Source organism: Schistocerca nitens, chromosome 2, assembly GCF_023898315.1.
Source record: "Schistocerca nitens isolate TAMUIC-IGC-003100 chromosome 2, iqSchNite1.1, whole genome shotgun sequence".
Taxonomy (NCBI): Eukaryota; Metazoa; Arthropoda; class Insecta; order Orthoptera; family Acrididae; genus Schistocerca; species Schistocerca nitens.
The window spans coordinates 188,310,574-188,327,705 of record NC_064615.1 but is presented as its reverse complement, the minus strand read 5'-3'; the positions used below and the strand labels follow the sequence as shown (position 1 = coordinate 188,327,705).

The 17,132-nt window shown below is 44.9% G+C and overlaps 1 protein-coding gene and 1 non-coding gene across 2 annotated transcripts in view; one reads left to right on the top strand and one right to left on the bottom strand.

The window, feature by feature from the left end:
* LOC126234311 (acyl-CoA Delta-9 desaturase-like) overlaps window positions 1-17,132 on the bottom strand; it is a 284,371-nt gene that overhangs the window by 87,112 nt on the left and 180,127 nt on the right. The window lies entirely within an intron of this gene.
* Window positions 12,360-12,433, top strand: Trnat-agu (transfer RNA threonine (anticodon AGU)). Its single transcript has one exon. It is a non-coding gene; the product is annotated as a tRNA-Thr (tRNA).

Below are 17,132 nucleotides of genomic sequence, written 5' to 3'. Positions count from 1 at the left end.
TCTATGAAAGCTACCGCAGTCTTTTTTGTTTTTGAAAACCTGCTTCAATATATGTCGTTAGACTTAGAACCCGGTCTGTGCAGCTTCTATTGGGTCTGAAACCTGCCTGCTCTGGTGGGATGACTTCTAGGATTCGTGGACCCAGCCTGTTGAGGAGTAGCCCTTCCAGGCGATATACACTACTGGCCATTAATATTGCTACACCACGAAGATGACGTGCTACAGACGCGAAATTTAACCGACAGGAAGAAGATGCTGTGATATGCAAATAATTAGCTTTTCAGAGCATTCACACAAGGTTGGCGCCGGTGGCGACACCTACAACGTGCTGACATGAGGAACGTTTCCAACCAATTTCACATATACAAACAGCAGTTGACCGGCGTTGCCTGGTGAAACGTTGTTGTGATGCCTCGTGTAAGGAGGAGAAATGCGTACCATCACGTTCCCGACTTTGATAAAGGTCGGATTGTAGCCTATCGCGATTGCGGTTTATCGTATCGCGACATTGCTGCTCGCGTTGGTCGAGATCCAATGACTGTTAGCAGAATATGGAATCGGTGGATTCAGGAGGGTAATACGGAACGCCGTGCTGGATTCCAACGGCCTAGTATCACTAGCAGTCGAGATGAGAGGCATCTTTTCCGCATGGCTGTAACGGATCGTAGAGCCACGTCTCAATCCTTGAGTCAACAGGGGGACGTTTGCAAGACAACAACCATCTGCACGAACAGTTCGACGTTGTTTGCAGCAGCATGGACTACCAGCTCGGAAACCATGGCTGCAGTTACCCTTGACGCTGCATCACAGACAGGAGCGCCTGCCATGGTGTACTCAACGACGAACCCGGGTGCACGAATGGCAAAACGTCATTTTTAGGGATGATTCCAGGTTATGTTTACAGCATCATGATGGTCGCACCCGTGTTTGGCGACATCGCGGTGAACGCACATTGGAAGCGTGTATTCGTCAACGCCATACTGGCGTATCACATGGCGTGATGGTATGGGGTGTTTCATTGGTTACACGTATCGGTCACCTCTTGTTCGCATTGACGGCACTTTGAACAGTGGACGTTACATTTCCGATGTGTTACAACCCGTTGCTCTACCCTTCATTCGATCCCTGCGAAACCCTACATTTCAGTGGGATAATGTACGACCGCATGTTGCAGGTCCTGTACGGGCCTTTCTGGATACAGAAAATGTTCGACTGCTGCCCAGGCCAACACATTCTCCAGATCTCTCACCAACTGAAAACGTCTGGTCATTGGTGGCCGAGCAACTGGCTCGTCACAATACGCCAGTCACTACTCTTGATGAACTGTGGTATCGTGTTGAAGCTGCATACCTGTACACGCCATCCAAGCTGTGTTTGACTCAATGCCCAGGCGTATCAAGGTCGTTATTACGGCCTGAGGTGGTTGTTCTGGGTACTGATTTCTCAGGATCTATGCACCCAAATTGCGTGAAAATGTAATCACATGTCAATTCTAGTATAATATATTTGTCCAACGAATACCCGTTTATCATCTGCATTTCTTCTTGGTGTAGCAGTTTTAATGGCCAGTAGTGTAGTTACTTGACAAGGAGCTTTAATCCGCTAAAGGAAGGGGACCATTATATTCAGTGTTCGGGGCCGCCGCTCACTTCTTTGAGTGAGTGAGATTAAGATGACGCATGAGTTACGTGGCGAAGATAGCAGAAAGAGAAGTGGAATGCGTTTGGAACGCTGCTCGGTGCATAAACGCAGTGCAGCGACACGGGACTGGAAAGCGGGTGAAAGGGGAGGAAGCGGCGATCAGGCGGCCGTGTTCCGACACGCCCCGCTGAGCGACGCGTTGCACTACCAGCGCCGCGTGCGTCTACAGAGGTCGACGCTCTGACCGTGCGAATGCGTAGCGGCCGAGTCCACCACTCCACTGGCTTAAGGCTGTCTCACTAATACAGTCATGGAAATAAGTATTCATACAGTAGGTGGCGACAAACTACGATGGTGTGTGGGGATAGTAAATCAACCTCAGCGCCGATACGAAAAAGTACGATGATGTAGCGTCAGATAACCATGTTCTCGGTAACGAAGCTTCGCGTATGCCATGAATCTATTCTGGGAAAATAAAATATGTTACACTCCGCACTGTTCACGACAGGGCAAAATGTATTCATACAGCGGACTGCTTTCAACCACACAAACGGCTAACGCAGCCCCGGAGTACTTCCCACACTCGTGTAGTCGTGTGGTGGCCGTGAAGCAACAGCACGTCCGACTTGGGTACCGTGGAACAGTAGAATGGGCCGCAAGCGGAAGGAAACGACCATTGAGGAACGAAACATCGTTGTCGCCCAATATCTTCAACACAAGTCGTATACCGAAATTGCCTACATCATAGGACGAAGCCGAGCGACTGTGCAATCTATCAAAAATGGTTCAAATGGCTCTGAGCACTATGGGACTTAACTTCTGAGGTCATCAGTCCCATAGAACTTAGAACTACTTAAACCTAACTAACCTAAGGACATCACACTGAGGAACGAAACATCGTTGTCGCCCAATATCTTCAACACAAGTCGTATGCCGAAATTGCCAACATCATAGGACGAAGACGAGCGACTGTGCAATCTATCAAAAATGGTTCAAATGGCTCTGAGCACTATGGGACTTAACTTCTGAGGCCATCAGTCCCCTAGAACTTAGAACTACTTAAACCTAACTAACCTAAGGACATCACACACATCCATGCCCGAGGCAGGATTCGAACCTCCTACCGTAACGGTCGCGCGGTTCCAGACTGTAGCGCCTAGAACCGCTCGGCCACTCCAGCCGGCTGCAGTCTATCACTAAGCGATATAAGGACAGACATGCAGTAATAAACAGTGAACGACACGGTCGTCCACAGAAGCTTACAACAAGAGAGACCAGAGTGCTACTAAGAATCATCAAGAAAAACCGAAAACGACAGCGCGGCATTATCCGCATATGTGCATGACCACTTCCGAAAGGACATCACTCCAAGGGCAGTTCGCACCATTCTCAATCGTTCGGGCTACAGAGCCAGGGTCCCGAGACGAAAGCCCTACACCAGCAAAAAGAACAGGAAGTGGCGGCTGGAATTCGGAAAACAGCATGTATCCAAGAGAGCAGACTTCTTGGATACTGTATTGTTTAGTGATGAAAGCAAATTTAATATCGTGCACAATGATGGTAGGATCTTGGTCTGGAAAAGACCGAATACAGAACTCGACCGAAACAACATTCAACCCACGGTGAAGAACGGAGGTGGTGGAGTGATGGTACGGGGCTGTATGTCAGCCTCCGGTGTCGGAAAATTAGTGTTTGTGGAAGGTACCATGGGCAGATTTGTATAAATGAACGTTCTCAGACAGAACTTACAACAGAGTGTTGACGCCTTGGGTCTTCCTAGAAATTATTACTTCCAACAGGACAATGATTCCAAATATACGGCGCAAATTGTCCGGCTGATGTTGCTCTACAACATTCCACACACTCTTAAAACACCAGCTCAGAGTCAGGACCTGAAACCCATCAAACACTTGTGGAGTGAGCTGGAAACACGAGTGAGAAAACACGACATCCGTAGTAAGGCCTCTTTGAAAGAGGCTCTCCTTCGAGAATGGGAATGTATCACGTCGGAAACTAGAAGAAAATTGGTCCATTGCTTGCCACGGAGGTTGTGAGAAGTAATGCATCAGAAGGGTATGCATACGAAGTATTAAACATGTTCTGGCTTTGTTAGAAGTGTCATTTTCTGTTGGGGTATGAATACTTAATTCCCAGCGCTGTAGAGAACTTCGCAGACGTTTTTTTATTTTGTTTTGTAAAGGCTTGTTCATTCTCGTTCTATATACCAGCGTAGCTGCATTGGCGACTGGCCAATGTGTATCGTGCATATCCAATTAATGTTTTTGGTTTCGTATTGTCAATAAAGGCAGTTTACTTTTCCACGCTCCAGTTTATGAATACATATTTCCATTACTGTACAAAGGTTCGTCAGAAATATGGGAAGACCGCGGACAATGCGTGTTTGAAGATAAATGCGGGCGCTAGTCAATCCGCCAGATTGCGCTGTTGTATTGGATCTAGAACGGCACCTGTGTAATGTTCTCAGCACGTTTCAAGCGCCAGTCGTGGTCAGAACATTGTTCTTGTAACCGTCACTGCACTATGTCGGAGCTAAGTGAATTCGAACGTGGGCAGATTCTCGGTGCTCGTGTAGTGGGTGCTTCCGTAACAACGTTAGCTGAAGTGTTTGGTGTTTCAAGAGGCACCGTACTGAAGATTTATACCGCATCCAAGGAAAGCGGAAAAAATGTCACCCGCTAAGTCACGATCTCGAGTGAACATGATGGACTGTTATCGAAGACGATTGTGACGAAAAACAAGAGGATGACAGCTGCAAAAGTCATTGCAGAACTGAACGTCAGCACCAAAAGAACACGAACGAAACTCAGTATGCAGGGAACTGTTGGGCGAGCTGAATGCCAAAACCATATATCAGTGATACAGATGCCCGCAACACGAAAACGTGGTTCTGAAGCTATAGAAACCAGACTGTGGAGAAACAGAAGAAGTCACTTGGCTGGACGAATCTTGTTTCACACTGTTTCCAACTTCTGGCCGAGTTTACATCCCAAGAGTGAATCATGGTTGGGGTTCGGTTGATGATTTTGGCAGCCATATCGTGGTAGTCTATGGGCTCCATGGAAGGTTGGATTCTACCAAGGATTATGATCAGGTCCATCCTATGGGACAATACAAAATTGTTGAGGCTTTCGTGGCCACTTGTTGACAAACTGCCTATTGGCTTCTGTCTCGGGTTCTTCGGCCGACGTTCATCTAATGATTTTTCTGACGTTTCGCCAGCACGAGTGGCTGGCATTGTCAAAGCTTCACCCTCCATTGCCAAAAAAAAAAAAAAAAAAAAAAAAAAAAAATCATTAGATGAACGTCGGCCGAAGAACCCGAGACAGAAGCCAATAGGCAGTTTGTCTATGGGACAATGTTTGTTCCCCAAAGGTGGCGCTGGGAACCACGACAACAGAACCTCTGTTAACACAGCTTGCATCGTCCAGGACTGATTCTGTGAGCACGAGCATGAATTGTTGTATCTCCCCTGGCTACTACAGTCCCCAGATTTCAGTATTATTGAGCCTTTGTGGTCTACATGGGAGAGAGTCCGTCTGCTTAGGTGAATGGTTACGTGCTTTCCTACCATGCAGAGGGCCCAGTCCTCATCTCATCATCACCGATGCGCAAGTCGCCTATTGTGGCATCACCTGAAATAAGACTTGCAACCCGGCGGCCGAACTTCCCGGAACTGGGCCTCCCGGGCAACAATGCCAAACGATCATTTCATTTCATTGGAGAGAAGGGTGCGTCCTCGGTATCCACCTTCTTCACTATCACTAGAAGTTGCCACTGTTTTACAGGAAGAATGGTTCAAGATTCCCTTGAAAATCATACATAACCTGTATTTATCCATTCCGAGACGACTGTAAGCTGTCTCGAATGCCATGGTTTTGGCTCTGAGCACTATGCGACTCAACATCTTAGGTCATAAGTCCCCAAGAACTTAGAACTACTTAAACCTAACTAACCTAAGGACATCACACACACCCATGCCCGAGGCAGGATTCGAACCTGCGACCGTAGCAGTCCCGCGGTTCCGGACTGCAGCGCCGGAACCGCACGGCCACCGCGGCCGGCAGCCATGGTTTTCCTGCACCGTATTAGGCATGGTAATGTGTTGTATTTTTAGTGTTTCCGTATTTTTGTCCACCCGTAGTACCTTCACCTCCGCATACCTACAACACAGAATGCTTAATGGAATAGGTTTGCGAAACGTTAATGTAATTTTCCAATACAATATTGAAGATATGCTCCTTGACGTAGTCATATTAATCAAATATCCAGGCGTCAGGTACAGTTCAAAGAGGTGGGTGGGATGGGGGAGGGGGGGAGTGGCTTCTGAACGCACATCTTAAGAGTTTCGAGCACTTTTTCATCTTCGCCACTTGTTCTACTGGACAAGTGCTCATAGGGCTTAACATATGCATTTTAAAGCCTGCATCATACTTCTTGTTTTGTCCATACTATCTCCTCCATGAATATGGAAACCAAAGAGCTACGCCGGCCGGAGTGGCCGTGCGGTTCTAGGCGCTAAAGTCTGGAGCCGAGCGACCGCTCCGGTCGCAGGTTCGAATCCTGCCTCGGGCATGGATGTGTGTGATGTCCTTAGGTTAGTTAGGTTTAATTAGTTCTAAGTTCTAGGCGCCTGATGACCTCAGAAGTTAAGTCGCATAGTGCTCAGAGCCATTTGAACCAGCCAAAGAGCTACAGTAGAAGAGATGTGTTTAACAGTATCGAAGATGAACAAGTGCTCATGGCTCTTAAAGTATGGATTTTAGAGCCCATATTAAAGAGACTTTTTTCTTTGCTTTGGTACATACCTCTCAAACCAGCCTATCGTATAACCTTAGCAACAACAGTACTGATACATATACTCAATTGTCAGAGGTATCACAACGATTTTTGCTTGTAACTTTCAACACGATCGTCTGCGGATCAGGGTCCCCTACCTCAGATTGATAAACCAATATGCTGCTTCCTCCTTCGTACACTCCTGGAAATGGAAAAAAGAACACATTGACACCGGTGTGTCAGACCCACCATACTTGCTCCGGACACTGCGAGAGGGCTGTAAAAGCAATGATCACACGCACGGCACAGCGGACACACCAGGAACCGCGGTGTTGGCCGTCGAATGGCGCTAGCTGCGCAGCATTTGTGCACCGCCGCCGTCAGTGTCAGCCAGTTTGCCGTGGCATACGGAGCTCCATCGCAGTCTTTAACACTGGTAGCATGCCGCGACAGCGTGGACGTGAACCGTATGTGCAGTTGACGGACTTTGAGCGAGGGCGTATAGTGGGCATGCGGGAGGCGGGGTGGACGTACCGCCGAATTGCTCAACACGTGGGGCGTGAGGTCTCCACAGTACATCGATGTTGTCGCCAGTGGTCGGCGGAAGGTGCACGTGCCCGTCGACCTGGGACCGGACCGCAGCGACGCACGGATGCACACCAAGACCGTAGGATCCTACGCAGTGCCGTAGGGGACCGCACCGCCACTTCCCAGCAAATTAGGGACACTGTTGCTCCTGGGGTATCGGCGAGGACCATTCGCAACCGTCTCCATGAAGCTGGGCTACGGTCCCGCACACCGTTAGGCCGTCTTCCGCTCACGCCCCAACATCGTGCAGCCCGCCTCCAGTGGTGTCGCGACAGGCGTGAATGGAGGGACGAATGGAGACGTGTCGTCTTCAGCGATGAGAGTCGCTTCTGCCTTGGTGCCAATGATGGTCGTATGCGTGTTTGGCGCCGTGCAGGTGAGCGCCACAATCAGGACTGCATACGACCGAGGCACACAGGGCCAACACCCGGCATCATGGTGTGGGGAGCGATCTCCTACACTGGCCGTACACCACTGGTGATCGTCGAGGGGACACTGAATAGTGCACGGTACATCCAAACCGTCATCGAACCCATCGTTCTACCATTCCTAGACCGGCAAGGGAACCTGCCGTTCCAACAGGACAATGCACGTCCGCATGTATCCCGTGCCACCCAACGTGCTCTAGAAGGTGTACGTCAACTTCCCTGGCCAGCAAGATCTCCGGATCTGTCCCCCATTGAGCATGTTTGGGACTGGATGAAGCGTCGTCTCACGCGGTCTGCACGTCCAGCACGAACGCTGGTCCAACTGAGGCGCCAGGTGGAAATGGCATGGCAAGCCGTTCCACAGGACTACATCCAGCATCTCTACGATCGTCTCCATGGGAGAATAGCAGCCTGCATTGCTGCGAAAGGTGGATATACACTGTACTAGTGCCGACATTGTGCATGCTCTGTTGCCTGTGTCTATGTGCCTGTGGTTCTGTCAGTGTGATCATGTGATGCATCTGACCCCAGGAATGTGTCAATAAAGTTTCCCCTTCCTGGGACAATGAATTCACGGTGTTCTTATTTCAATTTCCAGGAGTGTATATGTCGCGTAAAGACCGTGAAAACACCTCACTAGCATTTTAGTAAAAGCGATAATATTCTTACACATTTCAATTCCCAAATTTCTCAGCAAACTTTTCGGAGAATAATGTGCCGGAAGCAATCCCGAATATCACAAGGGATTTTAGAAAATTAGAAGTCGTACCTTTAAACAAAGCAATTCTATTTACCTGCGTCCTGTTGCAGCACAGTAACAGCCAAAAATCAAGCACAGTTGCAACAGGAGGAAAATGTAAAGAGAAAATGTGAGCAGCCTTCAAGATTTCCCACACAATCCAGTATTGTACCCTGCGCCTATGAATGAAGCAGTAGTGCTCGGAATAGTTACGCGATCCAAACAGACGTTAGAAGCAGCGCTACAGTCTGACAGTGTTGTTTAACAGTGCAGAGCGAGCAAATACTGTATCGTAGGGTAGAATTCTTGCACGCCTTGAGACGGGACAGACATAGACAGCAATTTCTTGTTGTAATAAGTCTACATCTGCAGCCTGAGAATCACCAGAAAAGTGTGTGCCACAATGAGCTTTTCTATTGCACCGTTTACTAAGATTTCTTTCCGATCGCTTTACGAACAGAATGTGGGAGAATGGCTACTTGTACGCCTCTGCGCGAGCTCTTATTTACTTGATTTTATTACTTAGTTCTCTACAGGATGGATAAGTAGGAAGCTGAAGAATATTCTTAGTTTACATCGTTAAAGCAGGCCCTAGGATTGATCTAAGCACGTATTCGCGAGATATACATTCTATCTTCGAGTGCCTGCCGCTTAAGATCTTTGTTGCTTCTGTCTTACACTAATGGAACCATTAACATCACCCTTTGTAAACCCCGAGGGCCAGCTTATCCGTTATGGGCATTGAGCAGCATTCATGTGTAGCCCGTACAGCTCTTTCATAAAGTATATAACTGAATTTTCCTTGAGACACTTGAGTCTCATCTTTATCTTTTCTTCTGCTTCCGTCATTATATAGACCTTTTAAAAGGGATCGATTTTGTAAACAAGGTGCGGCTTCTCCGTAGGTACCCTATGAAACAATGGAATCCTGTCTTTGTATTTATCTCCAACTGAACCTACGTGATCATTCCAGTTTATATCTATAGTCTACACATTGTTACTCCCAGTTATTTTATGGCGCTTTAATGTGACATGTGAAATGCTTACTTATTTTAATTATCCAATGATGTGTTGGAGGTATTACTGTGATTATGTATTTTGCACTACACCTACAACGGATTTTTGTAGAATCATTTGAAAACGGCCACAAAGAAGAGCTACCTAGTTGTGACGAAAAAGTAGATAAGCTTACCAACCAACAAAGTAGCCAACGTGGAAGAAGAAATGCTTTTATCCTGTAAGTAGGCTGTTTAGGTTCTTATATTGGTAACGCCACGTAGCGCTCTGTATGAAAATCACTGGCTGTGCTGTGTGCAGTCTGTGGCTAGTTTGCATTGTTATCTGCCATTGTAGTGTTGGGCAGCTGGATGTTAACAGCGCGTAGCGTTGCGCAGTTGGAGGCGAGCCGCCAGCGGTTGTGGATGTGGGGAAGTGAGATGGCCGATTTTTGAGAATGGATAATCTGGAGGTGTGTCCATCAGAAACAGTACATTTGTAAGAATGGATGTCATGAACTGCTATATATATTATGACTATTAAGTTAAATACATTGTTTGTTTTCTATTAAAATCTTTCATTTGCTAACTATGCCTATCAGTAGTTAGTGCCTTCCGTAGTTAGAATCTTTTATTTAGCTGGCAGTAGTGGCGCTCGTTGTATTGCAGTAGTTCGAGTAACAAAGATTTTTGTGAGGTAAGTGATTTGTGAAAGGTATAGGTTAATGTTAGTCAGGGCCATTCTTTTGTAGGGATTATTGAAAGTCAGATTGCGTTGCGCTAAAAAATATTGTGTGTCAATTTAAGCACAGTCATGTATAATTTTTCTAAGGGGACGTTTCAATCCTTTCAAGATTTTTGGAGACCGTAGAACAGGGGCAAGGAAGTTGGCCTTTACTTATCTGTATCCTGAGTGAAAATGAAGAAGAATTGTATGATCTGCTGAATGGAATGGACAGTCTAATGAGTACAGAATATGGATTGAGAGTAAATCGAAGAAAGACGAAAGTAAACGAGAAGTAGCAGAAATGAGAACAGCGAGAAACTTAACATCAGGATTGATGGTCACGAAGTAGATGAAGTTAAGAAATTCTGCTACCTAGGAAGCAAAATAACCAATGACGGACGGAGCAAGGAGGAAATCAAAAGCAGACTAGCACTGGCAAAAAGGGCATTCCTGGTCAAGAGAAGTCTACTAGTGTCAAACATAGGCCCTAATTTGAGGAAGAAATTTCTGAGAATATGCGTTTGGAGCTCAGCATTATTTGGTAGTGAAACATGGACTGTGGGAAAACCGGAACAGAAGAGAATCGAAGCATTTGAGGTGTGGTGCTACAGACGGATGTTGAAAATTAGGTGGACTGATAAGGTAAGGAATGAGGAGAATCTGCGCAGAATCGGACAGGAAGGCAATATGTGGGAAACACTGACAAGGGGAAGCTACAGGATGATAGGACATCTGTTGAGATATCAGGGAATGACTTCCGTGGTACTAGAGGGAGCTGTAGAGTGCAAAAACTGAAGAGGAAGACAGAGATTGGAATACGTCCAGCAAATAACTGAGGACAAAGGTTACAAGTGCTACTCTGAGATGTTGGCACAGGAGAGAAATTCGTGTGGGTCGCATCAAACCATTCAGAAGACTGATGATTCAAAGAACAACGAACTGACCGCTCTTGAAAGGAACATTGCCCGGGTGACTGACTGCTGTATGTATGGTGCAATGGTTATCTTTACCCTGCTTGATTTCTGATCATATCTAAGTCCTCGCTCTTCTTGCTGCTACATGCGACGTGTTTGGGAACGTTAGCGCCTAAAAGATTTAGATGTTTGCATGAACCAAGAAAATTTTGATTCCATTTGCTGAAAGTTTACAGGAAGTGCTTATTAACTGTTATGCACGCCTCTGGTGGATCACTAACAATTTCATTTCCCTCTGTGGAGTTTAATATGCTTCCTTCATTTTCTTCTTAGATACTTTTTTCACAACAGACAAACTGATTCTAAGAGACGCCTGTTCTCCTGGTTGTTCTAGCTTTCTTGAATGTGCAATTCTGAAACTAGGCTGTTCTGTGATATTCGTGAGAGCATTTTTTCGCCAATCACGTGTAAAGCGCAGCAGAATTCTCTCGCGTCTTCTATTGTGCAGGGTTATTCCGTGATGATGTTACAAACTTCCAGGGGTGATGGAGAAAGGTAAATGTATGAATTTGAGATAAAGAGACCCTGGCTCGGATACGAGCGAGTCGAAAGTTATAGGGGAAAATCGTTCTGATACATCTGACAGAGGAATACACGTACTGCTTATGTTGCTAAGATTATAGTGTACGCGACTTTCGGAGGTGGCAGCATGGACCAAAACAAGAAAAAATATATGGTAAACATGGGCTCTAAAATGCATACCTTAAGAGCCGTAAAATGGGTCTCTTCGAATGAACAAATGCTCATAGCTCTTAAAGTATGCATTTTAGAACCCATGTTTACTGAACATTTTATCCTTGTTTCGGTCTATACTTCCACCTCTGAAAGCTGCCTACCCTACAATCTTTGCAACAACAGCATCGATTGATGGAGTCCACTGTCAGAGTTGCCAGAACGATTTTTGCTTATAACTTCCGTCTCGATCTCTTCCAGACCAGGGTTCCTTACCTCAGGTTGATACATTTACCCTTCTCCATAATCCCTAAAAGTTTGTAACATCATCACGGAATTACCCTGTACATTACGTTGCTTCACTGTTTAGGTCATTGTATTTCCCGTTCTCTTTACTCTTCACTGACCTTTTCCTTTTTCGTCACGTGTGTAATGCTGTGTCAATTGTTCATTGCATCTAACAGGTCTCCCGTCCATCTCTCGTGCAAGCGAAATGGCAGAAGTGCGAATGTTAGCACAGACGTATGCTATCCTCTGTGTGGACCTGTACTCTATTGAGTGCCGGTGGGATGTGGATACTGCTAAAAATAAATGTTAGAGTACTACTATACCCATTTCCTGCCAGTTGATGGAGGCGATTACCTGCAAGATAAGGGCTCTATATGAGCCATTATCTGAAAAGTCAAGTGTACTGATGACGTCTCCGCGCCAGCTCGAGGCCGCGCACCAGCTGCAGGGACCAGCCGTTCAAATGCTGATTCCATTCTTATGCTTCTGTAAGCAGAAACGTGTCGCAACGGCGCCGTGGCTTAGTTGGTTAAAGCGCCTGTCTAGTAAACAGGAGATCGAGGGTTCGAATCCCTCCGGTGCCTTCCACTTTTTTTTCTCCATCCAATTAAATTGAAAATCTTCCTCCTTCTGACAAAGCATTCTTCTGTACCATCACAAAGCATGACGGTGTCTGTGTATTCTGATCTCCTTCATTCCCCTCCCCCCCCCCCCCACCCCACCTCCTCATAACAGTACTTCAACTGCCTGTACTTCAATCGTTTTCACACGTTTCTATTAGGTCGCTTTCATGTCTGTCAAATTTTTTAATTCATTTTAAACTAATTTCCCGATGAGTTAGTGACTCGAAACTTTCAACATAGCTCAGAAGTGGATGAGAATGTAATATTATTTCGCTTTCTTGTCCGGTGTGTGGCGGAGGGTACTTTGTGTAACACTGCTATTTCTCCCTTCTCCTGTTCCAGCTGCGCATGTTGGCGTTAAGAACGACTGCGGTAAGCCTCCATTTGAATTCTATTCTCTCTAATTTTTACCTTCACGGTCATTTCGCAAAATGTACGAAGGAGGAAGTAATACACAGTTTGATTCAGGGGAAGAGAAACTGAAATAAACCTGAAATTTACCACTAGTCTGTTGTAATCTCATCAAAATCTTTGAAAACAATTGAAAAATTTCACACACACAAATCTAAAATGAAAAAAATAATTATTAAGATAAAAACTTAAACGTAATAATTTTTAAAACGATTAAACATATAGAATAATTTTCTATTTTCTTTTTTACTTTTTTTTATTTTTATAGTCGTGAGTCTTCTGACTAGTTTGAGGTGACCCGCCACGAATTCCGCTCCTGTGCCAATCTTTTCGTCTCAGAGTAGCACTTGCAACCCATGTCCTCAATGATTTGCTGGCTGTATTCCAATCTCTCTCTTCCTCTGTAGTTTTTACCTTCTACAGCCCCCTCTAGTACCATGCAAGTTATCCCCTGATGCCTTAATAGCTGTCCTACCATCCTGTCCCTTCTTCTTGTCAGTGTTTTCCTTTCCTCATCGATTCTGCGGAGAGCCTCCTCATTCCTTACCTTATCACGCCACCTAATTTTCAACATTCTTCTGTATCACCACAACTCAAATGCTTCGATTCTCTTCCCACAATCCACGTTTCACTGCCATACAATGCTATGTGCGCCAAAGGTACATTCCCAGAGTTTTCTTCCTCAGATTAAGACCTATATTTGATACTAGTTGACTTCTCTTGACCAGAAATACTGTTTTTGCTACAGCTAGTCTGCTTTTTATGTCCTTCTTGCTCCGTCAGTCATGGGTTATTTTGCTGCCTAGGTAGCAGAATCTTTAACTTCATTTGCTTCGTGATCACCAATCCTCATGTTAAGTTTCTCGCTGTTCTCATTTCTCCTACCTCTCATTACTTCGTCTTTCTTCGATTTACTTCCAATCCATATTCTGTACTCATTAGACTGTTCATTCTATTCAACACATCCTGCAGTTCTTCTGCACTTTCATTCAGGATAGTAATGTCATCAGCGAATCTTATCATTGATATCATTTCACCATGAATTTTAATCCCGATCTTGAACCTTTCTTTTATTGCCCTCGTTGCTTCTTAGATGTATATATATTAAACAGTAGGGGCGAAAGACTACATCCCTGTCTTACACCCTTCTTAATCTGAGCAATTCGTTCTTAGTTTTCCAGTCTTACTGTTCCCTCTTGGATCTTGTACATATTGTATATTCCCCGCCTTTCCCTATAGCTTACCCCTATTTTTCAAAATTTCGGAGATCTTGCACCATTTTACATTGTCGGACGCTTTTTCCAGGTCAAAAAATCCTATGAACGTATCTCGATTTTTCTTCAGTCTGCTTCCGTTATCAACCGCAACGTCAGAACTGCCTCCCTAGTGGCTTTATCTTTCATGAAGCCAAACTGATCGTCATATAACACACCCTCAATTTTCATCCCATTCTTATGTATATTATTCTTGTCAGCAACTTGGATGCTTGAGATGTTAAGCCAATCGTGCGATAGTTCTAGCAGTTGTCGGCTCTTGCTGTCTTCGGAATTGTGCGGATGATATTTTTTCGAAAGTCTGATGGTATGTCACCAGTATAATATGTTCTACACACCAACGTAAGTAGTCGTTTTGTTGCCACTTTCCCCAATGGTTTTAGAAATTCCAATGGAATGTTATCTCTACCTTCTGCTTTTTGCTTATTTAAGTCTTCCAAAGCTCTTTCAAATTCTGTTTTTAATACTGGATCCCCTATCCCTTCCCTGTCGATTCCTTTTTCTTCTTCTATCACCTCATCAAACAAATCTTCCCCTTCGTAGAGGCTTCAGTGTACTCTTTCTATCTATCCACTCTCTCTTCTGCATTTCACAGCGGAATTCCCACTGAACTCTTAATGTTACCGCCCTCGCTTTTAATTTCACCGAAGGTTGTTTTGACTTTCCTATATGCTGAATCCGTTCTTTTCAGAATCATTTCACCCTGACTTCCCTGCACTCCCTATTTACTTTGTTCCTAAGTGCCTTGTATTTCTGTATTCTTGAATTTCCCTGAACATTTTTGTACTTCCTTCTTTCGTCGATAAGCTGCAGTATTTCATCTGTTATCCATGGTTTCTTCGCTGTTGTCTTCCTTGTACCTACGATTTTCTTTTCCAACTTGTGTGATTGTCATCTTTAGAGATGTCCACTTCTCTTCAACGACACTGCCTACTGAGCTATTCATTATCGTAGTGTCTATAGCCTCAGAGAACTTCTATCGTATCTCTTCATTTATTAGTGCTTCCATATCCCACTCATTTGCGCACTGATTCTTATAGACTAGTGTCTTAAACTTCAGCCTACACAGCACCATTACTTAACTGTGATCCGAGTCTGTCTGTTCCTGGGTAAGCCTTACAATCAAATATCTCATTTCGGAATCTCTGCCTCACCGTGAAGTAATCTAACTAAAATCTTCCCGTACCTCTCGGTCTTTTCCAAGTATACGCTCTCCTCTTGTGATTCTCGAACAGGGTATTATTACCCTTTTCTCTTCTCCGTCCCCTGCGACCACATACCAGTCCCCCACGACTGTTAGGTTTTCATTTCCCTTTAAGTACTGAATTACCCGTTCAATATTCTCATATAATTTCTCTGTTCTGTTCACCTTCTGCTTGCGACGTTGTCATGTACACCTGAACTACTGTTGTTGGTGTTGGTTTGCTGTCGCTTCTGATGAGAACAACCCTAGCCGCGCGGTATTAACCGAGCGGTCTTAGCGCTGCAGTCATGGACTGTGCGGCTGGTCCCGGCAGAGGTTCGAGTCCTCCCTCGGGCATGGGTGTGTGTATTTGTCCTTAGGATAATTTAGGTTAAGTAGTGAATAAGCTTAGGGACTGATGACCTTAGCAGTTAAGTCCCATAAGATTTCACAACATTTGGACTTTTTTTTTGAGAACAACCCTATCACTGAACTGTTCGCAGTAACTCAGTCTCTGTCCCACCTTCGTATTCATAACGAACCCTACTACCATTATATCATTTTCTGCAGCTGCTGATATTACCCTATGCTCGTTGTGACCATAAATCCTTGTCTTCCTTCCATTTCACTTCACTATATCTAGATTCAGCCTTAGCATTACCATTTTCTAGCTTTCTTACCACGTTCAAACTTCTTAAAAACCACGCCGCGACTTGTAAGACGCTATCCTTTCGTTGGTTAGTCTGTCTTTTTCTCATGGTCACCTCCCTCTTGGCAGTCCGTTCCCGGAGGTCCCATACAGGTTCCTAACCCCATACATAGTCCTGAAAATTTGTGTCTGTGAATTTTTAATAGCTATGACAATACTTCTAAGATTTAAAGCGAAAGATGTGGGACGCATGCAGTAGAAAATAGTAGCTTGTTTCTGAGAAAAATAACAACAGTTCATATGATTTTCAGTGCAATATTTGTTAGTGACTTAGGTTAATTACTCATGCATTAATTATCTACTTCATGCACCCCATGTCCTTCGCTTTAAATTTTACAAGTAACGTAATAGCCATTAAAAAATCCACAAACACAAATTTTAGGAGGAGACAAAGTAACATATGTCGCCTACATTCGGGAAGAAACCCTTTTAGTAGTTGCAGGGGCAACAGGCGGACCGATGTACTGATGTAGCCTTGTAACGTTTGACCAACATTTTCTTGTTGTGTTGGTACTGCGAACAGCAGAAAGCAACGGAAAACTACAGCCGTTCTATCTACCGACGACATGTGGCACTACCGTACGGTTTAATGATGGCATCCTCTAGGGTAAATTATTCCTAAAGAAAAATAATCCCGCATTCGTATCTCTGGTCGGGGACTACTCGGGAGTATGTCGTTACCAAAAGAAACAAATCTGGTATTTTATGCATCAGAGCGTGGAATGTTTGATCCCTTAGTTGGGTAGGTCACAGAAGTTGATAAGAGTGATTGATAAGTCGAAGTTAGATATAATGGGAATTAGCGAAGTGCCGTGGCACGAAGAACAGCATTTCTGGTCACATGCATACAGCGTTATAAATATGGAATCACATAAGGGTAATGGAAGACTAGGTTTAACAATGAATAAGAAAATAAGATTGCAGTTAAGCTAATACGGCCGGCCATTGTGGCCGAGCGGTTCTAGGCGCTTCAGTCTGGAACCGCGCGACCGCTACGGTCGCAGGTTCGGATCCTGCCTCGGGCATGGATGTGTGTGATGTCCTTAGGTTAGTTAGGTTTAAGTAGTTCTAAGTTCTAGGGGA